The following is a 24592-nucleotide window of genomic DNA, read 5'->3' as shown; positions in this document are numbered from 1 at the left end:
ATGGGGGCTGGAGAAGAAACCCAGAAGACACGGACTATCCCAAAAGAAAAAGAAGCCCTTTAAACACCATCAGATAACTCCTCCATAAAGGGGATCGTGGAGTTGTTTTTAAAGTTTACACTTAACAGTACGGTGTACCCCAGGCCTTTGTGTCTCAGGCCTCGTGTCTCTGAAGCAAAAACTACAAAGGTCTCTGATGTTTCTTCTTCCAGACTTTCCCCTCCACGATACGAACTTCTTTTAAGGCCCCCACTTTCACTGAACCCTTTCCTCTGTCTCTTTTTCTTGCTGAAGCTGCAGACATACATTACGGTAGTGTGAAAAAAGCTAATTAAACTGCAGAGCCTCGGCGGGAGGCAGGCAAGACCCCGCCAAGCACAGGGATGATTGATTTGCACTGTCACACGGCTCTGCTGGGTGTCATAACTTAGTGACAAATCAAGGATTACAGTGGCCCTGAGTAACTCTCTCCCTTTGTTGTTCGGCAGACATCAAAGCAGCCAAGCATATTAGTGTTTTTAATAAGTAGTTAAGTCAGGAGTAGCTTACAGTTTAGAATTACTTTGTGTACAACTAAAGGTGTTGGGGGACGTAATAGAAGGTAGGAAAACACCAAAAACTATTAGTTGGATAAAAAAAATAAAAGAAAATAAAACAAAAGAAAATGAAATGGAGCCTGTGCAGCAGGAGCAAGTTCTTTGCAGGGGTTTTCGGAGATATTGCTTTATTTGTCTAAGCCACACAGAGGCCTGCTGGGGCGAGGCACATCGGCTGGAAATTAGGTTTTCCCAGGTGTGCGTGTTGGGGAGCCCGGGCGTGTGGGGGGAGAGAGGTGATGACTATAAATGCTATAGTTCTGGGGGCTTTATAAACAAATGTTTCATTTTAATCAGCGCAGAAGGAGGCTGGAAAGGTCACGTAATGTGTTTGAGGATGCATGTCCTGTTCCCCAACAATTAGCATCATAAAATTGTTGGGCAACTCACCTTATCTTGAAGGTACGCATAGCTCCGAAGACAGCTGCCAGTTGACGCCCATTTTTTCTCAGGATATTTACCTTCAACAACAGAGCACAGATATGAAAATCAGAGCAAGGTGAAAAGCTGTAATTTGTTCTCACTACAATGCCACTACCACCACAGTAATGCTGATGGTTTCTCTAAGGGTAGGACTGAGCCCCTTGGAGGACACTGTTAGGGCCAGGGCTTCAATGAAACAGGATGGTCATTACACTCTGTGGGGTCTCAGTTCCCGTGGAGTGACTCCAAGCAGGTAGAGACCCCTGTATGGGAAGGAACGCTGCCATAATTGCATAGGGACTCCTACAGTGCATACGTCTCCATCAATGATGCGGTGACCCAGCCCAAGCAATATTAGAGAGGAACAAAGTCATGGCTAAGCTGTATGACTCTGAGCAAGTCTGTCCACCTCTCTGGGCCTCAGTTTCTTCATCCTGCATAACTGAAAATAATCCTTTCTTCCTCACGCACTGGGTTGTGAACACCTAATACAAGGCTGATGGGAATCGCTCACAAATTCCTAAGCGTTATGCAAACCAAACAGAAAATGGAAGCATGGAATGAAGCCATCTTCCCACATGTGTCCTTAGTTGACCTGGGTGAAGGAAGGCTGTCATGGAATCACCCAGGTGTACCCCATGACAGAAGCGCTCTCACTGAAATTCACTTTGGTCTACGTTGTGTATAAAATCCATTTTCTTTTGTGTGTGTGCATGAATCTGTGTATTCCTATTTCCATCTTCATGAGTAAAAACAAGAGAAATCATCGTAGTCGATTCGGTTTTTATTGTTATGAACTAACATGATGGAATTAGTGAGCTGGCCTGCACTGTAGGTGAGAGGGTGAGGGAGAGGGAGGTGGACATCTGCACACAGGTGGTCCCAGCGGGCAGCTGATGGAGCAGTACTCGTGGTTTGCCATGCCCCTCTGGCCGGGTTTTAGCCTGGGGAAACTGAGGAGGCTTGGAGAAACTGATGGTCTCTCAAGAAAATTCACACTGTTTGGGGAGTCAGGGTATCTATCTTGCAAGGAGGCTGTTCCTTTGGAAGACTGGACCCCAGGCCCCAGCTCTCACTTAGTGCTATGGGCAGCCCCAATGATAAGTCAGTATTTCCTTTCTTTTTAGATTGCAGGTCGTCTCCCTCCTTTTCTTTGGCGTTATCTCGGACACATTGCAATGAAGCGCATCCCAGGTTAATCTACTTGGAGTGTTCCACTCTATGATAGAAGAAGGACCACATCTTAATAAATACATCCTTCAGAGTGGGCTCCTTCTACACAGGCCCAAGTGCCTCATGTTATGTTGACTCTTATTTGTTAAAATGGCAGAATTGCTTTTTAAAAACTGATCACTTCCTTTGTAATGATTACAAAAGATGCTTTTGAGCCCACCTAGGCCTGTGTTCCCCTTCTCCAACGCCAGAGTTTCCTTCGAATAAAATCTCCTATGGAAAAGAGCTGTCTTATCTAGTAATGTTGAATCTGCTCTTAGCACTCTATACCAGCGATTTCACTCCTCCATCTACCGTGTGTCCCCGAAAATAAGACCTAGCCAGACAATCAACTCTAATGCGTCTTTTGGAGCAAAAATTAATAGAAGACCCGGTCTTATTTGACTCTAATATAAGACCAGGTCTTATATAATATATGACCCAGTCCATAATATAATATAATATAATATAATATAATATAATACTGGGTCTTCTATTAAATTTTGCTCCAAAAGATGCATTAGAGCTGATTGTCTGGCTAGGTCTTATTTTCGGGGAAACACGATATATCTGGGAGATACACTCACACGTGGACAAGATTGTTCATACAGTCCATTCACAATAGTAAAAACTGGAAAACTACTGAAATGTCCACCAGCAGCAGAAGAGACAAACAAATGGTGGCATTTTAATATAAAAAAAAAATGACACTAATCAGAGAAAATGACTGAACAACAGGTGTGGACCTGAACAAGAATTAATCTCAAAAACATAAAATATGATCAACAGCGAAATGCAAATCATAGACACAACAGCATGCATGTGGTTTGTTAATATGAAGGACAGAAACAGGCCACGATAAAGAGTACATTCGGTATATATATGTATATATGTCTGTATATACCTACAAGAAGCGGAGCACAGCATTAGGAATAGAGACAGTGGAAACGTAATGGCTCGGTGCGACGTCAGAGGGATAGTGGATGGGGGGAGGGGGATCCACACAGTGTGAGGGATATAAATGATATAAACGTCTAAGTATTACTTTGTCTTGTGCACCTGAAACTAATAAAAAAAAGAAAAAGAAAAAAGAAAAGAATACATTCGGGAGGAAGGTTGGCTCAGTTGGTTAGAGCACATGCCCTTAACAAGGTTGCTGGTTTGATTCCCATATGGGATGGTGGGCTGCGCCCCCTGCAATTAAAGATTGAAAACAGCGACTGGACTTGGAGCTGAGCTGCGCCCTCCACAACCAGACTGAAGGACAACGACTTGGAGCTCATGGGCCCTGGAGAAACACACTGTTCCCCAATAAAATTAAAGAAAAAAAATTGATACATTTATAAGTGGTTAAACTATGAAGAGAAGGAAAGAGGAGACAAGTAGGAAGGGAGGAGAGAGGGAGGAAGGACTGGAAGGAAGAGAGAATGGCGTTATTTCTGGACGGGGTTGTGTCCTCCTGGCTCAGGGAGACTCAGAGTTAGTCTGCTGTGAAAGGATGTGAAGTTTATCCAGGATCTCAGGAGTTCCTTTCTTAGCATGATCAGATGATATTTAGACATATGATTAGTAGGTACCAACACTTTACTATTGGCATATTTCTTCTATCGTCCTCTGGAGAAACAAAAGAAGGCAAAGGTAATTCACACCGGGGCTGTATTAGCTGGGGTCTTAGCTCTGACACCAGGAATGGGATGGGAGAGGACAGCAGGTGACTCAGAGGGTGGCTGGTCTGTGGCTGCCCCTCTGATGGTTAATGTGTGAATGCCAGCGTGTGACTGTGTACGTGAGAGAAGAAACACACCTGGCATCAGGGCAATTCTGAACATGAGGTCCTGGTAGATTCTATAAAGCTGACAAAGAGAGAAGAGATTCACTCGTTATTCATATTGTTCACCTTAAAAGCCACCTCCTCAGAGAGAGACTGGGGCTGGCCACCCAGTCACTCCCCAACACATCGCTCTATTTTAATTCTCTGCACTCATTAGTCTCGCATGTTTGTAGGAACTGTTTGTGTGTTTGTTTATTGCTAGTCTCTGCCACCCTGGTTCCTCACTGCTGTCCCTGCCACTGGGATATAGCTGAGTTCCCTTAACACTGAGTTAGAGTAGCCTCCTTTAAAGGCTCCCTCCATTAGGATAATATTCAGATAGCCAACATTTCAAGGTCATACTGATGAAACAACAACAACAACTTTTTCAGTTACCCAGTAAGGATGCCTAACACGTTGGTAACAGTAGTTGCCATTTGAGAAAGGGAACTAAGGAACTGAGAGACTGTATACTTTTTGTACTAGTCGAATATTTCACCAAGCACCTGTACTTCCTATACTAAAAGTTTATTTTAATTAACATTTCAGTCTCTCTCTTTCTTAATTTCCCAGAACGGCCATTTCAAACTGCCTCGCTTGAAGTCCCTGGGGCCTGACTAATGATATTTCAAGGGTTTACTTCCAAGTGTCTCTTGTGCACTTGGCATTTTGACAAAATACAGGGATGTTTTCTTGGATTTTCTTTTAATCCTCTTCATCTTCCTTTTCTCTGGTGGAGTCGGGAGAAATTCCCAGAAGAATCTTAAGAAATGATCTGTTGGTCTGTGCGCCACCAAAAGTGATAGCTGGACTTATGTTTCTGAGAACCTGTTTGCTAAAATGTTGGGGCTGACCACAGAAAGATGCACAAAACCTTTCTTCTCTGACTGCTGATGTCCTTCTGGGTTGGACCTCTGTCTCAGGGCATCCCAGCACCAGCCACCCCAGAGGGCATGAACCTTCTCCTGTCTGAACCAGGAAGAGCTTCACTCTCACAGAAGGAACCAAGTAGAGGAGATTGTCCATCATTTGTGCCAGTTGGCAGAGTTCCTCTATCAGCTAAACCAGGAAGCTCATAAAAAGACTTTATCTCTGGGTAACCCATGCCTCCCCAGTTTCCACCCGCCTGGCGCCTGGGGAAGGACAACAAAGGGGTGTCGAGAACAATGCCCGTCTGTGAAGCTGAGCCTGCACCAGCAGAGTCATGGGAACCCCAGGGGCTCAGTCCCTCCCCTCCCTTGACTTGGTGCCCAGGTGGTCAGGCGTCTTTTCTGGGGGACCAGGTGGCCCTGGTGGCCATTTGTACTCCCCTGCTTGTGATTTTACCCACATCCTTTCTAAAGTGTTACGACTCTTCTAAAAGAGCCTGATAAGTAGCCTAGTTTTCTCCTTTTATTTCTTAGACTACGCCTAGTGTCACAACGCTAGAATAACTATGCCAGTTTGTTTCTTAACATCCTTTCCCTGGACTGGGCTGAACACAATGTAATATGTGTTCATCCTATAATATGTGACATCCCGGGGTCCCTCACCTCAATCATTCTTCCCAGGGCCCCTGACCTGGGTTGAGTTCTGACTACTCTGACTACTGAGACCATTGCCCTAGAGGTAGGAGGTGGCCACATTCCCGTCTGCCCTGCCTGAGCCTCATGGCTCCTTGTAAACACCAATACTATTCAGTCATTGGTCCCACGAGAGATGGGCCTGCCAGACCCTCCAGGCAGGTGCTGTGCCCCTCTGAGCCTCCTGCCCCCTGCCCCACCACCAAGGCTCTCACTACTAGCTGAATAATTTGATATTCTTTTCTTTGCATTTCCCCATCTGCCTTTTCTTTGGTGCTTTGTCACAAACCTGAGAAATACATAGGTAACTATTTTTATTTCTCCTTTATGGATAAATTAACAGGTCCACATTTGTCTATGGTCATTATTAGTTACTAGCTGAGAGAGGACTCAAAACTTTTGACTCCTAACCTAAGGCTTTTCCTATTGTATTATCTCAGAAATACTGCATCAGGGTTTTGGTCCTATTCCATGTTACTATTTACATCACAGACTATTAGAGCTGAAAAGGACTTACGGTGTACTCATGTCCTATCCCCTCACAAGGAAAGTCAGCTCCAGGAAAGGAAGGGATTCTCAAGAATATATAGTGATGGGTGGCCAAGTTGGGATGAGTGGCTGGGCTAGTCCCCAACCTGGTCTCATTCCAGACCTTCTCTCCGTCCCCAGACCCCTGGTGCTGGGGGTCAAAGCCCTTTGTCCCTAATTTCTTTCCTTCCTTTCCTTTCTGCCTGGGTGACCAGGCAGTCCGTGGCCTCCTGGCCCTCACTTCTTTCTGCCAGGCCTTTGAAGCTGAGGAGGGTAGGCCACAGGAAGAGAGCTATAGTGCATATAGGATGGACAGACAGGATGGACATAGGAAAGAAAGAATGAGATGGGAGAGGAGGTAAGAAAAAGGGCAAGAGTCTCAGGCTCTAAGGACACAGGACCTAAGGAAAAACCCCTTGCCATTTATGCTGAGGGTGGGTTCAGTCTGGGAGAACCAATAAAAGGTGAAAAGCAAAAAAAAAAGAAAAAAAAAAGGTGCTGGTTCTGTAACATCACCACAAATTAGAACTGTGTAAGCAGAATGCTGTCACCTGGCTCTGACTACCACAGGGCTCCATGACAACACTGCATGTCATCAAGAATGTCAGACAGACCTTGTTGCACGTTATGTTTTCTGAGGACAGTTATCCATCTTCTGCCTGCACAGTCTAAGCAATATGGCCAGAGCTTCCGGGTTAGGGGGGATTTGAAAAGACCCCTATTTAAAACAAAACTAAACCCAAAACTAAAACGAACAAACAACCCCCCCCGACCACCACCACAAAACAACTGTGTCCCTGAGTTCTGCCTGTGGGTCCTTCCATTTCTGGTTTCTAATATTATTAGGTCATGCCAAGTAGCAGCCACTTCACTGAGTGAAGTTCTAAAGAAGCTGGAGCAAGGAATGAGCTGCTTACTTTAGTTCCAGACTGAGAACTGTGAGTCTCCCTAAACTGGAGGCACTGGGGACAGGGACACTGCCCAGCTGGGACAACAATGCTGCTGAACTTCTAGCTTTGGGCCTGGAGGTTGTAGGTTTAGTGGAAATATGGGCCTGGGACTTTCTGACCGCCACCCCCCTTTGATGGTGGGCGTGAAGTTAACATCCTTCCCACCTCCAGCAGCTCGTTCCCAAAGCCACCCAAGTTATTATACCGCCGAGTAAACACACAAGCTTGTTTTGCAAACACAGCTTCTAAACTGAACCTCCAGCTGTCCCTTGCCTCAGACCGAGGCCTGTAAGTTCTTCCCGAGGGAAAATCAGGAGCCACCCCATAAGCAGCCAAGTCTACTTCCCCATAGAGGGAAAAACAATGGCAACAACCTATGCATTAATAGTATACATGACATGTATATTATAAACACGCACACACATGGAGCCAAAAAATGTGTACATATTTTAAGAAAGGAAAACTGTATTAAAATTGTAATACTCGATATATACCGATACCAAAAGATGAACACAAGTCACGTTTGACTTCTGCCATGACAAGAGGTGCTCTGAGTGGTTACCATCAGCGTCCAGACACTTCTGATTATGGCGAACTGCTGCTTGAGCAACGCTGATCAAACTGCCCACTTGTATACATTTTTTAGCACCCCCAGTGTGTATGTATGTGTATATATCTATATATGTACCTATCTCAGATGAAAACACCTTAACTATTAACAGTGGCTATTTGGGGTTGATGAGACAAAACCTAATTATTTTTCTCTCTACTGTTCTTCAACTTCCAAATGTTCTATGATACATACATAGCCATTTTATGCTAAAAAAATTATGAACTAAAAATTCAGAGATGTTAAAGCCCTCAAAAGCAAATGAATTCAACCATCCTCCACAAGGACTGAGTGCGTCCTCCCTGTGCAGACAGGGTCCCTGGATGGAAGTCCTTCTCCCATGGAGGGCAGGCTCCTGCACTACCCCTGACCCAGCAACTCCACTCCTAGTTATGAACAGATGTCCTCCACTATCCAAAGTAGAACGTTCCTATAAAACCTTTTGTAAGCCGAAAAGGTGTAAAGCAAAGAAGCAATTACATTGATGTATATGGGAAAATTTCGAATGTTCCCTGCCCCCAAATTCAATGCATGCACAATGTCTGTATTCGTTCACCACGATGGAGACACTTAATTACATCCAGTTTTATGCTAAGTGTGACACCCTTATGAGCTCTCTTAGGCTTTTCTCATACTTTACGACACGTCTTACTAATGGAGATAAAGCCCAGATGGTCACAAACACAGTTCAAAGCTATGGAACTTGATGCTGAGATGCTAAGTACGGTTCCTGGGGAAGGAGCTTGGTGGGGCCACTCTCCATGCTTGGGGTGCCCACTGCCTTTGTAAGGGCTCGCCACAAAACAGACACTCAACACTGTTTTTGCAAAAGTGAAAATCCTCTTTGGATTTCTTTCAGTTAGCCAAAACAGGGACTAATGTAGGCCTTTCATAAAAGTGAAGTGATATAACGGGAACTTATGAAAAATGGGGATACCTGTACCTAAGAGACTTGAAAACCTACATCCACATAAAAGTTTGTACATGAATGCGTCTAGAACCATTATTTATGAGTCAAAAGCTGGAAACAACCTACATGCCCATCAACTGATGAATGGATAAACAAAATGTGGCCTATCCACACAAGGGGATATTATTCAGCCATAAAAAGGAATGAAGTTCTGATACATGCTACAACATGCATGAACCTGGAAACCATGAAGCTAAGCAAAAGAATCCAGACACAAAAGACCATATAACATAGGATCCATTCATACAAAATGTTCAGAATAGGGAAATGTATAGAGACAGAGAATAGGGTAGTGCTTGCCAGAAGCTGGGGGGCTGGGGATCAGGAAGATGATAGCTCAAAGTACAAGGTTTCTTTTTGAGGTGCTGAAATGTCCTCTAATGAACTGTGGCGACAATTGCACAATTGAGGATAAACTAAACGTCACTGAATTGTATACTTTAAGTGAGTGAACTGTGTGGTATATGAATGATGACTCAAGGGAGCTGTTTTTAAAAAGCTTTCGCTGCTTTATTCATAAATCAATCGATAAGTCACACTCACACACAGTCACATACAGGTGGTGTAGCAGCTCTGCGCTGGGGCAAGGGAGGAATTCAAGGTTGAACCCAGTCGCCAGGCGGCCAGGTCCACGCTCCACGCGGGAAGCAAACATCCGGCTGAGGAGTGCAGGAGTCCAGGGAGGTGTGCCAGGAAGTGGGAGCAGGCACAGGAGGTCTCTGCTGACCTCAGCAACAACCACTCAGTCAGGTGCAGGGGAAATGGCGTGGGGGAGGGGCAGGCACTCAGAGTAAACCAGAGGTTCCCACAGGTGCTGGATTCTCTTCCCACGAGAAAACAGCTCTGTTCCCTGGAGCTGTGCTGGCCCATCTTTTCTCCCTGAACTTGCCTCACCCCATGGCAGCCTGCTCTGGGGTCGTGCTCTGTGCCCTAGTTTTCTGGTGGCCTGGCTGGCTTCCCTTCGCCTTGGTTTGCTGATACAGGAAGAAGGTGAAACCCTTTGATCACCTGGATGGAGTTTTGTCTGCAAGGGTTTGCTTTATGGATTTTGAGCCCTTTACTTCGGGACATTTTAGTCCTTGAACTAAATCATAAGTCAGGGACATGAAGTCCTTTGTACCAGCAAGAAGCTGATCTTGACATGTCCTATTTTCCATTAGAGAAAAGGAACAGACGCCCTGAGCAGTGTCACTCCTGCACATGAAACCACCTCTGCACAAAGGCAGCTACCATGCGGCAAAAAGCCAAGAGTTAGAATAAAGGCAAAAACCGCTTCCTATATTCTTCATCAAATATTAACTTCTTGGAACTCCTGGTCACCTCATGAGCCTCAGTTTGCTCATCTGTATAGTGGAAACTAGCCTCCAATCTACAAGCTATTTGAAAAAGTTAAGTGAGGTGACATATAAGTAAGTTCCCAAACTCTTAATGCATCAGAAACCTCTAGTCTTACCATCATGACCCTTCTTTTGTAAGACATTTTAGATACTGTAAGCGTGCTCTCATTTGACCCTGGCTGGAAGGTATTATTGTCCCCATTTTAAAGATGAGAAACTGAAGTCAAGTCACCTACCCATAACTGTAAAGTAAATTAATAGACCTTGGGGTTAGAACCTCCTGACCTAGTGTCTCTCCCATTACGATGGGGCTTAGAGTCCAGACTGAACCATTTGAACACTCATCAGAACCAGAGTGGCAGGACCTACCCCAGACATTTCCCAGGGTGGAGCCCAAACCCGTGCCTTTTTAAGTCTCCTCTAGGTGATTCGGGTGCACACTGGAGTTTGCACATCTCTACACTCAATCAAGAAGAACTTGGAAAAAGTAAACCTAAAGGGAAAAAAAGGAAGTAACCATAAAAACTAGAGGATAAAGAAAAAAACTAGAAAACACAATCTGCTTATATCTTTTACTTATAGCTGACTTTCATGGAGTGCTTACTTTGTGTGGGGTACTGTGTTAAATGCTTTTTGTACTTTATGTTTACTTATTTGAGTCTCAGAGCCACACTGTGAGGTAGGGACCATTGTTATCCCCATTTTACAGATAAGAGAATTGAGGCTCAGGTAATTTAAATTGTTTGGCCAAAGTCACACACCTAGTCAAGAGAGCCAGGAGAGAATCTGAACCACTTTATTATGCCTTTAGAGAGGGAAATGGGCTAGGCAGGGACAGTGAAAAAGAAAAAAGGGCAAGAAAAAAAGCACCATGGAAAATCAACATGAAAAATCAACATGGAAAATCCTGCCTGGGGTGCTGGTATCACAGAAACCCATCTGGGGACTTGGCGAGTTAGAGAATGGGACTTGGGCATCTGTAAGAAAGCTCACAGTCTGTTGGTGGCAAAGCCAGCCCAAATGGTTCCCTGACAAGTGAGAGGGCACCACACACTGGATACAATGGGTTGAATGGTGCCCCCCCCCCCCCCAAAAAAAAGATATGTCCCTGTCCTAATCCCTGGAAACTGTCAATGTGACCTTATTTGGAAAAAGGGCCTTTGCAGATGTAATCAAGTTACGGATCTTGATTTGAGATCATCCTGGATGACCCAGATGGGCCCTGAATCTAACGACATGTCCTTATAAGAGAAGGACAGGACACACAGACAGGCTGGAGATGAGGCCATGTGAAGCTAGAGGCAGAGATTGGAGTGAGCAGCCACCGGCCAAGGAATGCTGACAGTCATCAGAAGCTGGAAGAGGCAAGGAAAGGAACCTCTCTTGGAGCCTCTGAAGGGAGTGTGGCCCTGCTAACACCTTGATTTTGGACTTCCGTCCTCCAGAACTGTGAGAGAATTCATTTTTGCTGTTTTAAGCCACCTGGTTTGTGGTAATTTGTTATGGTCACCTTGCGAAACCAAACATCAGGGAATTGATAGCCGATTTAATGGACACTGCTGTGTAGGTTTGCCCAGCTTCCCTTTTTCCTTTAGTTAGGTTCCATCTCCTCCCTTCCTTTAGAGACTTGCTTCCCCAACCTTCTGTTATGCACTCTGGTAACCCAATGGAAAGGCCTGTCATCCAGAACTGGCCAATCGGAGAGCCCTATCCTCTTGGCTACAGTGATTGGTCCAGGAGTGACTCATGGCACAAGCTTTCCCAATCAGAGTCCTTCCCTAGATTTTTGTATTACTGAGCAGGTGAGGGATATACTTCTCTATCCATTCGGACTAGTAAAATGGTGCACAAGGAAGCCAGGCCACTGTGGGACATGTTCCTGCTGTGCGGAGGAAGCTCATTGGAGGTAGGAATAAGGCTAACATCAGAGAGGAAATAGAAGCATGAGGCGAAGTGTGAGCGTGAGGGCATCCCGACAGTGTTTACATTTCTGGGTCCAGTTGACCCTGGGGCCAGCTCCACCATTCCTATGGTTTGTTACATGAAACAATGTTCCTGCCCAGCCCAGCTGAAGTTGAGTTCTGGCCCTCGCAACAGACAGAGCTTGGACTAACACAACAAATTTAGAGCAACTGACATTTCCCTCGGGTGGACAGGGGCATCTGGGAACAAACTTTACTGCTTTCCTTGCATCTCTTCCCTTTGGGGGAAGGTTTGAGGACAGATCAAGGAATATCGACATCACGTGTTGAAGAAAAGAAGAGAAAGAAACATGCTTGAGAAAATGGGTCTCCTTGATTCATAAACATCAGTCAGAATGTCCAAAAGACTCAATGGAGATCATTTCCAAGCAGGAGAATGTGTGTCTCTGTTTATCAGAGCCTGGAGAAGAGAAGAAAAAGTGAAGATTCAGAAAGGGAGCCAAGTTGGGGTCGGCACACGAAGCCACCTATCTGTTCAAACACTGGCCCCAGGATCACAATAACATCTGAAACTTCTTTCAGGCATTTCCTTCCCTTTCAGGTCTCTTTGGGTTTCTCAGCCCATATGTTGCTAATTGTCCATCTTTTCAAAGCTCTCCATTGCATTTAAAATCCAAATGCATCCTATTCATCACTTCTGAATTCGAGGGGGAGGAAATCACAGAGGTCAGCAGGCCTTTTAATATAGAAAATAAATGAGCAAAGCTGTGCTCAAGTGTGTGAGAGCATGTGAGCACACACATAGCTTGTTATTTCCTGCTTCGATCCACTTTTCCGCTCCCCTGTGCAAGATCACAGGAGAGACTTGGGCAGTACCTCTTAGGAAGGCTCCTCACATCTCCTTCAGGAAAGAACCTCTTCCCAAAAGTTGCCTTTTGTAGTTTACTGGGTCTGCAGACCTCAACCAAGCTAATTACTGGTCAGCACATGGTCACTTTCAACTGGTCACACCCCAGAGACCCTCTGAGGATCTGTTTTACTAGGTGTCTGTTTTTGTATGTTGCCTATTATGGTTACTTGTGTTGTGTTAGTCTCACTTGAGGCAGAGCAGACAGGAGCCCTTCCAATTAAAGCAGTGACAAAGACAAGGAGGAAGTCTGGGACACACATTCCTCTGATGGGGCTCAACAGTAAAAGGGCTCATGGAGAAACTACATTTGGTGGCTGTTATTCATCTAAAGGAAAAACGGATTTAGAGAAAGAGAGAGCATGTGGAATGAGGGTGAGCCATTGGTTTCCTTCCAGCGGAACCACTAAATTTCCAACCCGTTCCTGGTCACCTGCAGAGTTCCCAATGCAGCGGTGCATAGGCTTGGAAATACACATGGATCCTATTCCAAAAAGGTAGCTAGGAAAACAGAAAGGGTGCAAAGGTCACCGTTTCGCTAAGTAGGGCTTCTAAAAAAGAGCAAAAGAGAAAAAAATGGTGAAAACCAAAGAGTTGATGGTACTCGTCACCAAGCTAACAAATTTATTATAAACACGACTTTAATTTCAGAACCAAAAATGGGGACAAGTGGTCTTATGACTAGGAGTATACATAAAAACTGTGGGATAGAATATCTTAAATTTGACTCTCTCAGAAATTATAGTGCAGTCGTTCTCAACTGGAGGCAATTTTGCCCCCTCCCCATGCCCCCAGGGAAAGTTGGCAATGGAGACAATTTTTTATTGTCATGATTTGGGGTGGGGGAGGGGAGTGAGAGGGAGAATATGGTACTGACATCTATTAGTTAAAGGCCAGAGATACATCCTACAAAGTACAGAACAGGCTCCAACAACAAAGAATTACTCACTCTTAAGTGCCAACACGCTACTGTTGAAAAGCCCCAAATATAGGTTATATAATTGGCATACCCATCAGAACCATCCCAGGCCACTTTAACCTGTAGGCAGTATATTCCTCTTCCCTAAATTATGACTGCATTTCTCACTAAAGGTTGTGGATGCCTCCTCTCCTAATAGTAATATTTCCCCCTACAAAGTCTCCTCTCTGAAGTGACATTTCAATGATAATTCATCTCTATCTCAGCTACATCTTATTGGACCAGAGGTAGATGACTAACCCAAGAGAGGCCACTCAGATTCTTCTCCCAATAATTTATAAACAGGAGACACTCTATCAGTCAGGAAAGGATGGGACATGCCACAGTAATAAATAACTCTAAAGTCTTAGTGGATTAAAAAAAAGTTTTAATTTCTTGCTCATGGCTCATTCCTGGTATTACATGACAGCGTGGGTTGTCAGGGGTGGGGTGGGACAGAGAGTTCTCTGTTCCACAGAATCCCTCAGGCCCCAGGCTGACAGAAGTTCACCCATCTTATGACAGGTTCACTGTGATCTCCACAGGAAGTTTCAGGGTTCACCAGGCAGAAGAAACCCCAGAAGGGGTTTGCACTGGCTTTCAAATGCTTTGACTGGAAAGTGACATCTGCTCCCTTCTTCTCACAGCCCATTGGCCAGAACCAGTCATATGGCCCTACCTGATAGCAATGGTGTAGAAATGTGCAATCTACCCAGAAGAGCCCAGAAGAAGAGGAGAACCAGATATGTGTGTGCCCTAGAAACCTCACAGCCCATGCTGAGAAGCAGGGCTGAAGACCATGGAATATCAGGTCTCAGGTGAGCTCTAGAAGGACCCAGAGCTGAAGTTAGGGCAAAGCAGATCTCAGGAGAAAACAGACAAGGTCAGTGAAGAGAGTGGGTCAGGTGTGCAGAAAGAAACCAAGAGCAGGAAGCTCCTGAGGGATGTAGAAAGTAGGTGCCTTGGTCTTGGGAAACTCCCTACACCCCAAGCGACCCAGCTGTGCTCTGTTTTCATGAGAACTCTAGGTCAGTACACCAAAGCCTTGCTTGGAACTGGAGTGAATAGATTTCTGTGCCTCGCCTACCAAAAAGCTTTGACTCATGCTTGCCAGTTGTACTTGAATACGTAATTCCCTGTGAAGGTTGTGGAAGAAAGCTGGACTCTCAAATGGAGCGGCCCCAAAGATGACAAATCTCCTGGGGTGAGCATTTTAGAAGAGCCCAACTTTCCACCAGCCCTGACCTAACCTAGCCAATGACGCAGACAAGGCCCAGACAGGCAGTGGCTATTGATGTAACTTATGAGACTCACAAAGCCCATCCCTCTGTGTATGTCACCCAGTGATGCTGATGGAGGGGTTCTGAACTGTTTTGTGTCACGGAGTCCCTCTCAAAATAATGCCTTTAAATGACTTAAATATTTTTAAATGCAGAAAGTGAACTACATAGAAAGAAAACCAATTACATTGAAAAACAGTTACCAAATATTTTTAAATTGAGACTTCGTATTTACTCTATGTACTTATTATTAGTAGTACAGTAAGAAACTCTACTGACAGGTTTAATACTGACCATAATTTCTGAGTAGTGATGAACATAAATCACGCTGAAAGGTAACTGCCACAACTATAACATGATATAAAAATATCTGTTCACTTTGTAGGTAACAAAGTAACAGATACCACTAATACAACTATGGTTTGCTGCTTCCATTTATTAAAACTGAAGGATGTGCCAAATTTCCACGAGAGGTTTGTGAAAAGATATATTTTATTGTTTAGTAAAAATAAATACAACACTTTAATGTTAATGGAAATAAAAACATGTTTTTCCTAGTCAATTCTAAGACCTCTTGGTGGTTCATGAACCACAAATTGAGAGTCTCTGACCACAAGGCCCCAGACAGAACCCAACCAGGTTTTCTGAGCAGGAAAAACAGCCAGCGAAGAGGAAGCAGAAATATTTTATTATTATAGTTATTATTTTGTTATCTAAGGCTGAGTAACGAACAATGATTAATTCCCAAGGCAAATTAACTTGTCAGCTTAGTTCTTCTTACTTAGTATCACCCTGAGCATCAACAGAACAGGCAAGTTTTAAGGAAGAACTTTCAGTCTAAGAGCATACTGAATCAGGAAACAGGAGTTTGGCCCACTGGAGTGGAACAGCCAGTGCCTGAGAAAGGAGCAAGCTGGCCTCAGGAATATGGACGCATCGGAAGTGCTTCCAGAGCAAAGGGAGAAATGTCTGCCACTGCCCACTTGAGAAAAAGATCCAAAATGGTGACCACAGATGAAACTGAGGTCTGAAAAGAGGGAAAACGGAAGCCATGGTGGATGGAATTCAATGCATGGAACAAAACTCGTGGGACGGAGCCTAGGGCTACAGTCAAATCCAAGTCCTAGACTTTTTCTGTGGCTGAAGGTGCCTGAGAAAATAAAGGCTGCATATGTTTGGAGCAGAACCAAAACCATTCTGAACACGCTGCAACAGAAGAAGCAGTAGACTAAGAATGAGAAGACCTGGGTTCTGTTCTTCATTTCGCCTCTCTGACCTGCTGGGGCACACCAGCCAAGCCCTTTTATCTCTCAGAGCTTCATTTTCTCATCTCTAAAATGAGAGAGTTGGTCTCAATCAACTCATAGGCAAGCCTTTTACAATGTCAAGATCAGCCATGAGTACTCCAGTCCTATGATTCCCCATCCTGACTGCCCAGTGAAATCTCCTAGAGAGCTTTTTAAAAATGTCGATGCCTCGGTTCTATCCCCAGAGCTCAGATTTCATTGGTCTGATATGGCCTGAGCATTCTGATTTTTAAAGAGCTCCCCAAGTGATTCTAATAGGCATCCAAGGTAGAGGACTATTGTTCTAGCAAAAATGAGCTTATCAGATTGATAGGCTGGGTAGAGGACAAAGGTCAGACACCTGAGATAGAGAAAAGGAGATCTGGTTCAATAGGACCCAAGAACAAAAAGTAAGAGAGCCACATCAGGACATGGGAGGATCCAGGGAAGGCAGTAGACAAGGGGTAGGTGTGAGCAGGGAATGAGGACGTTTGGCCTGCAGCATAAGGACCAGCTCTGTCCTACTAGCTGGGTGAACTTGGGCCAGTCATTTCCCCTTTCTGAACCACATTTGTAAAATGAGCCCCACATAAATGAAAGGGAAAGAAAACCAACATGTGTAGTGAATATTCCTTCATGACACGTACTGTGCTAGGTTCCATACATATGTAATCCAACTTCCTCCTCCCACTATACTTGACAAATGAGGACACTGCCATTAGAGAGGTTAACCTCTCTATCTCTACCTCATTGAGTTACTGCAGGGCCCAAATGAGATCATGTGTCTGAGATAGGGCTGCCAGCTTTATCAGATAAAAATACAGGATGCCCAATTAAATTTGAATTTTAGATAAACAATGAATACGTTTTTCAGTGTAAGTCTGCCCCAAGTATTATTTTGACTGACAATCCATGTTTGAAACTACTTTATCAACCATGACGCCAGATACACATGTACAGTTTTATTGGGCTGTTTGGCTTCTTATTAGTAAGAAATTTTCTTTATTAGGGATATTAACCCTCTGACATGTGTCCGAAATATTTTTCCTATTTGTGTGTGTGTGTGTGTGTGTTTAACTTTGTTTATGGTGTTTGTTGTACAGAAGTTTTTAATTTGTATGTTGTCACATGTTCCAATCTTTTCCCTTATTGTTTATGGCATTTGTGCCATGCCTAGAAGTTTCCATCCAAAGATTATACAAATATGCATCCACGCTTTCTTCTAGTACTTTTATGCTTTATTTTTTATATTTAAAACATCTGGAATTTATTTGAGGGCGATGATGGGTTGTTGTTTTTTTTTCCAAGTAGCTAGCCAGTTGTCCCAATAACATTAAAAAAAATTATCTTTTTTTCTCACTCATTTGAAAATATCGTATACTGAATGCTGAGATCTACATGTGTATATTTCTGGAACCTCTAATCTGTTCCACTAGTCTTTTCTTTTCCTATGACGTGGTTTAAATCACTAATTTTATAACGTGCTTTATTTTCTGGGAAGGCTAGTTCCCCCTTGGCTTCCTTCCTTTTAAGGATTTCCTGGTTATTCTCATCTTTCTCTTCTTCCTAATGAATTTTAAGGTATTTTATCAAGTACCCAAAACTTTTGTTGAGATTTTAATTAGTGTTTTCAGAATAATTTAAAGAGAAAGGACCTCTTAATATTGTATCTGCTTATCCATAAACAAAGGATGTCTCTCCATTCAGTCACCCTCTTTATGTTCTTCAATAGAGGGTATGCAGTTTCTGCATGTAAGTTCTGCATAATTTTTATTAAACTTATTCCTGGTATTTTATTGTCCGTTGATATCAATTATATTTTCTATTTGATGATTATAGGAGTAGCAGAGAAGGAGCGAGAGATAAAGACAAATTTGATCACTGTCATAGTTTTCCCAGAGTCTGTCTTTCTGAGAGAGTGCAGAGAAGATTCAGTTCATTATGGTGATATCCGTACAGAAAATATATGTGTGCAGAGACACCAGTTTAAAAATTGGAGAGACACAAGAACCAGATACAGTTCTCCCCCACCATTCTAATTGTTTTTTTTTTTTCAGGTAATATGAGACCTGGAGCAAAAGGACCACCGCCTGTTTTCAGGAACTTTCCTATCTTGACCCCAGCAAGACCAGGCATCCCATTGGCTCTCAGGGCAAGCCCCGCCCCCTTCCTACTGATGCCTCCACTTCGGGTGTGAGGGGTCAGTGCTGTTTGGAAATTCCCTTTTTCCTCTCTGGGTGCCTTTCATGATCATCTGATTCTCTGAAGGGAGTCTGGCATCTCCCTGACACACACGTTTGCTGAAAGATCCACACTTTCAATTTTCTTGCCCATTTTCTGACTGCATACATAAAAGAGAATTGTAAATGTTTAGAAAAATCAAAGTTCTTCTTAGACACCTGCAGTGCCATCAAGTTAGTGTTCACTAATTCATGCAAAGAAGTTGATGAAATAAGGTGGAATAACCTGACCATTTTCTTGCTGAAGTTTTCCAAACTCTATTTCCTCTCATTCTTGGAATAGCTTCAAGTTCTCAAGGCAATTTGGAAGCTTGTCTGGCTAGCTTCCTGCTTTACCTGGCCTGAGGTAGAGCAGGGAGCCCACTCTGGACTCACCCCAGGTAGATGCAGGTTAGGCAAGGAAAGGCAAGGACAGCAGCCACTGCTGAGACTAGCACAGGCCAATGCTGGGGCCTGGTGCTGAGCATTTAACCAGATATGCCATCCCACCACACCACCCAACACAGGCCTTCTTGTTAGATCCTGCCTCTATTCCGCCATCCTTCTCTGCTTGTTCCCTTTCTTTAATTTAGAACCTATGGGTTCTAAACCATAGCTCTGGGTTCTAAGCCACAACTCTTCATAGTACATTCAGGGCTGAGGAGGCTTCCAGCTCTTGACAAATAGCAAACATTTAAGTGTTAATTCACACTCAGAAAATCATGAGCTGCCCTGTCATTTCCATTTTTGCAGATGGGAAAAAATAAGTGCAAGTAATCTCAAGACTATCCTAAAATAAGATACGAAAGTAGAGTTCACTTAATGATCACAAGTAGGGTCCGTCCTAGACTCATGCTCTTGGCCCTTCAGAAGGGACACTTGTTGAGTGATATGTGAAGTCTAGGACTTTAGGGTTGTGATGCCTGTCTGTGGTCCACTGGGGACCAAAAGCCATAGATTCACATTAGCTGATTGCATAATTCTCTACATGTTCTTTGGCCACTGACTTTCAAATCACCCTAAGCCAGACTGCTAGGAGAGTGGCACAGACTTCTTTGAATGCTACAAAGAATACCTTTGCCAGAAATACCTTTCCAAGAACTGAATTCAAACCTCGATTCCACATACTCTAAGAAACTGCTGGCATCCTCAACTGTAGTCTTTATTGAACATTGCTTCTGGAGACAATTATCAAGCTTTGACTGTGTGAGAATTGGGTTGGGCAGTTTGGAATATATAACAAGATCTCACCAGGACAGTAAGTTTAGAAACAGGAAAGTTAGAGAGGAGGAAATTCTGGACAAGGACTCAGCTCTCAGCTTTGGGATAATTCACCGTGCTCTTCCCTTTTTGGTCTACTTACACACCGTGCATGGATCCCAATTAAATGCAAGCTTCTTACCCTTCGACCCAGCCTATAAAAACAAGAACATCTGGGAATTCCAAGGCAGGGTGGCAGGGGAAACAACTTCATGGGCCCTCTCCCTTTCCCAACCTCGTAACCTTTTATTGCTTCACAGTTCATTGTCTCACTCTTTCCTCCACCTCCCACCACCATCCTTTTGCTCACACAGGTCCTGTGGGAAACTTCATCTGGGGAGGCATTCACGTTCTTCTGGTATGGCCACTAGACAGTGATGGTCTTAACGAAATATTAGTCCCCTATCCCCTATTCGCACCCTTCAACGTTCCCTCCTATGGCTCAATATGGAGCAATTCTGAGGCTCACCACAGCTAGAGTTTGGGCGTCCTCCCTTGATTTCTGCTTCTCATCTACTGTATATTCCCCAGAACAGTCTGAGGATGGGAGCCAGGTAGCAACAATGCAACAAGACTCTGAGACGAAAAGATAATTGAAAAATCCCAGTAAGTCCATTCCCTTTGGCCCTAAATTCACATATGGTCAGCATATTGGAAACCTTGTCCAAAAGACAAGCTTGGGACACAGGGTGGAGGTGATTTCTGCCATTAACTCAGACTACCTTTGCCCAAATAATCAGGCAGTCAGGGCGCTGCGAACCTCAGGTTCGTTACAGGTTTGACCATGTCACTAGTTTTAACCTAACCTGATGTCCCTTCCAGAAATGGTCCATACTCTAGGAGATAAAGGAGCTGTCTTCATGAGTGATTGCTTCCAGACCCAACAAAAAGAAACTCATGTGTTTGAAATGCCTGCCATTCTTCTCCATTTCACCATAAAGTAGCCAATTTAATTTTGCACAATACTGTTTGATAACAACCATGTGTGTGTGTTCTGTATTTATATACTCAGGAAAGGGACCTACTTGGTCATTGCAAGATAATTTCACAAGAAAAATGGAACCAGATGTGACTCCTTTTTATTTGGCTCTTCAAACTCAAGCAATCTAATTCCCAGGGTCAGTCTTTAGTTGGGTTTTCAGTTACCTTCCAGAAGAGGATCCTTTTACACTACAATGTGTGCTTTTCTGAGGTACTTGACAAGCAAGAGGAGGCAAAAGATTTTAGGGAGTTGGTTCTCAGCTTAGCACTTTCCAATGTTTCCAGGTAGAGATTCAGTGGAATAGAAGTTCCCTCTTTTGGAATGGAACATATCTGTCCAATAGTAGGCTTACCCACTTCAATTAAACCATTCTTCCAACTACCCAGAATATACAAGCACTTTGGGCCTGAAACACAAGGTCAAATCCTGCTCAGATGACTCATTCAAAACTCCAAAGCAAAGAAATTGGGCGGGACTGACATCAGAGAAGGGCAGACTTTTTTCTCTTTTCATCTTATTTCTTCTTTTACTTTTATTTCCATCCCAACTTGTGCCAGTAAGCCTGCCATGTACTGTGGTACAGTTTGCGCACTGCACAAAAGTGCTCGGCTAAGGGGGAGAATTGGGGCTGAAATTCAGCCCATGCCATGCTTGTTAAGCCATGTACCCTAGCATGGGGTATAGTTACCCGGAGGAAGAGACGCCTTTTTTTTTTTTTTTCTCCACAGAGGGACTAACTGCTCACCAAGTTGGCATCCCTGGGGCTGCAAAACAAACCAGAAGAGGTTTGTTTTCCTAAGAAGCTGTGTGTGCTAGTGATGCCCTCACCCTTGATAATAGCCTGAGATATGAGTATGCAGATTAGAGTATGTGTTGTCTACTCCTACCTGTGTACATTAGCACTTTTCAACAGGCCACATTCCTGTATTCTGCCCTGCCTTTGGGGGGGCCCCATGGTAAGTTTTCAGGAGAGGCTTTAGACCCAAGACAGTAGCTATGTGGCACATGTGCCATTACACTTCCCATGGCAGACATCACTATTCAATCCTGGAGTTCTTTCACACGGAGCCCAAATTGATCACACAATCCTTCTTCCCCCCAGTGGAGTTCTCTCCTCAATCTCTATCAATTGAATAAAGTTTACACACCAGAGGAAAGCCATCTGCCTCAGTTGGCTATTGCCACAATAATGTTGCATAACAAATCACCCCAGAACTCAATGGCTTAAAACAAGAATCATTTATTCTTATTCACCCTCTAAGAGGCAGCTGGGGTTTGGCTGATCTGGAGTGAATCAGGCTAGGAGTGCTTTGTTTCAAACTGTGGTCCAGCTGGGCCTGACTTCTTGCTGTGGGTTGGCTCAGGTCTGCTCAGTGTGTGTCCATTTGGGGCCCGTGCTGAAGGGTCAGTAGCTAGTTGCCCAGTGGACTCTTCTCATGTCAGGAGCAGAGCCACAAAAGGGCAAGACCAGCCACACAAGCACTTTGTTAGTCTGTGCTTGTGTCACAACCACTAACATTTCACTGGCCTAAGCAAGTAACGTGGCCAAGCCCAATGTCAAGGGGCAGAAAGGATGCTATTCCCACTCTAAGACCAAGGTGAAGAGTTGTGACCAGCATTGAAGCTACCACACCATCTCTGTCCTAAGCCAAGGGGCAAGGGTAGTGTCAAACCACAATTGGTGTGAGGTCCCCTACTTGGCTGGTGCCCCTTTAAACCACCTTCTCTAGTCAGACAATCAACCTCTAGGCTTAGGTGGGTGGATGACAGAGAGGGCTAAACTTCAGAGCCCAAAATGTGGGAATAGGGTGGTTCTTTATATAGCCTGGCCAGTGAACCTTGTGGTTAATGGTAATGAAGATGGATCTGAGACAGGTGCTTGTTCTAGGAAATATGTACACATAAACCAATGAGAGCGTCAGGTGAATTCAGGGAGCCATGGTTTCAAGGTGTGTGATTTGGAAGGAACAAGAAAGTAAAGTAGAAAGAGCAGAAGTGGTGGCAGCTTAGGACAGAAGTACTGGAAGTGAGCACGGGTGTGGAGACCTCTGCTGATCCTCAGAGGGCTTTTCATTTTCACTCATCAAAATCAAAGCCTCCCTTTAGGCCATGCCACCTTATCACCATCATCAAAGGTTTACTCAGAAAATTACAGAGCCAAGGTCCTTCCTTCTAGGAGTTCACAATCTGAGACACAGAGACAACAACTCTAGGGAGTAAAATATAAACAAAGATCCGAGACAGTGTGAAATCACACAGGTGGCAAAGGACGTTCCAACTGTAGATAAAGAAAAGCAGGGATCAATCCAGGCAGACTCCCTGGAGGAATGGGCATTCAGAAGCTCTTTATGGAAGGGAGTGCTGTCATCCTAGAACAATGGCATGACTTAATAGAGGCCATGGAAATAGACTTGGAGTATGGAGAGAGAGGGTACTGACTGCAGGATAAACTGAGGTGAGGGGAGTGGAGAGTAGGGGGGCTGCATGGAAAGGTCTGTGAGCAGTCAGTTTCATATGGCTCAATTGATGATCAATCAAGAGCTTTGCACCAATCTGACAAGAAGGCTTTAGAAGGGCTTGTAAGGATTTCTCTTTAGAAAAGTCTACCTGCCCCCACCGTTTTTAAAACTTACAATGGTGGGTGTAGAAAGAAAAGGGGTGATAGGAAGGTTTGTGACCTGAATTTACAACACACAGCCTCATCACCTCATTGCTAAGAGTGGTCACTTGCTTTAAAGACTGAGTCACTTCAGTCAGTCCCAGCCAACAATTCTAGGATTCGTTTGCCAATCAGACTATGAAGGTTTCAGCCATCCAGAAAACTGACATGGCTTCATTTTTCCACATTGTACCCGAGAGCATGTGTCCTAAAGAAACCAAGACCCTGGGGAATGCAAAGTCCCCTCCATACTGCAAGGTCCTGGCATGTTTTCTTTTGGAGAGAAGTAAAGTGTTAGTGGCAGCCAAGGGGAGGCTGAAAGAAATGTGCTCTTCCCTTTCAAGCCAGGTTAACCGAGTGTGGCTTGTAGGCAGGTCAGGCATTGATTTTTCTCTCTTCTCCAGAGAGCACTGCCATAGTTACATGGATAAAAGCCAAGGAATAAAGACAGAATTGAATGGTCCAGGTTGAAAGAAAACTTTTGAAACAGGTTAGAAGACTCCAGTCAGGGGTTGGTTTGTAGTGTGAAATGTCTGCTACCAGAGCAAGATGCCCAATGTTGTTTAGATGTGGTTGCGAGGGAGGGGGAAGTTGTATAATTATCATTCCTTCCAAAAGCTGAAAGGAAACCATTTGCTTTTGTCTTCCTTGTTTGTTCCTTGCCGCATGTACCCGCTATTCTGCAAGTCTGACTTTGAGCTTGGATTTTCTAAAGGCATTTATCGTTTTGCTTCTTGTAATGTCAAGCTCAACACAACCCACACTCAAATTTTATTGATGCTAAGGCTCCAGTCTTGCAAAGAACGGGCTCGAAATCATCACAGAGGGCCTGTCAAGGCTAGGACAGGTTGATGGCAAGAAAGCTGTGCTATCTGAATGTGTGGCAAAGAGGGTTCTACTCTGGGGGCCCCTGGGGACCATTCCTGGCAGAACTGTCTCCCAGTAGAGATCAGTCCAGCACTTCAGGGAAGGGAAATCATCTTTGGTAAAAAGAAAGTCGAGGAAAATGGTGGGATTGCCAAATAAGAAACAGTAACTGACATGCACAAATACTCTTGGAGGGCCTGTAATGCCAGGAAGCATGCTAACTAATGCGAAGAACTATATCTGATTTAGTCACT

This window comes from Rhinolophus hipposideros (genome assembly GCF_964194185.1).
Source record: "Rhinolophus hipposideros genome assembly, chromosome: 20".
NCBI classification, from domain to species: domain Eukaryota; kingdom Metazoa; phylum Chordata; class Mammalia; order Chiroptera; family Rhinolophidae; genus Rhinolophus; species Rhinolophus hipposideros.
This window is presented reverse-complemented; position numbering follows the sequence as displayed.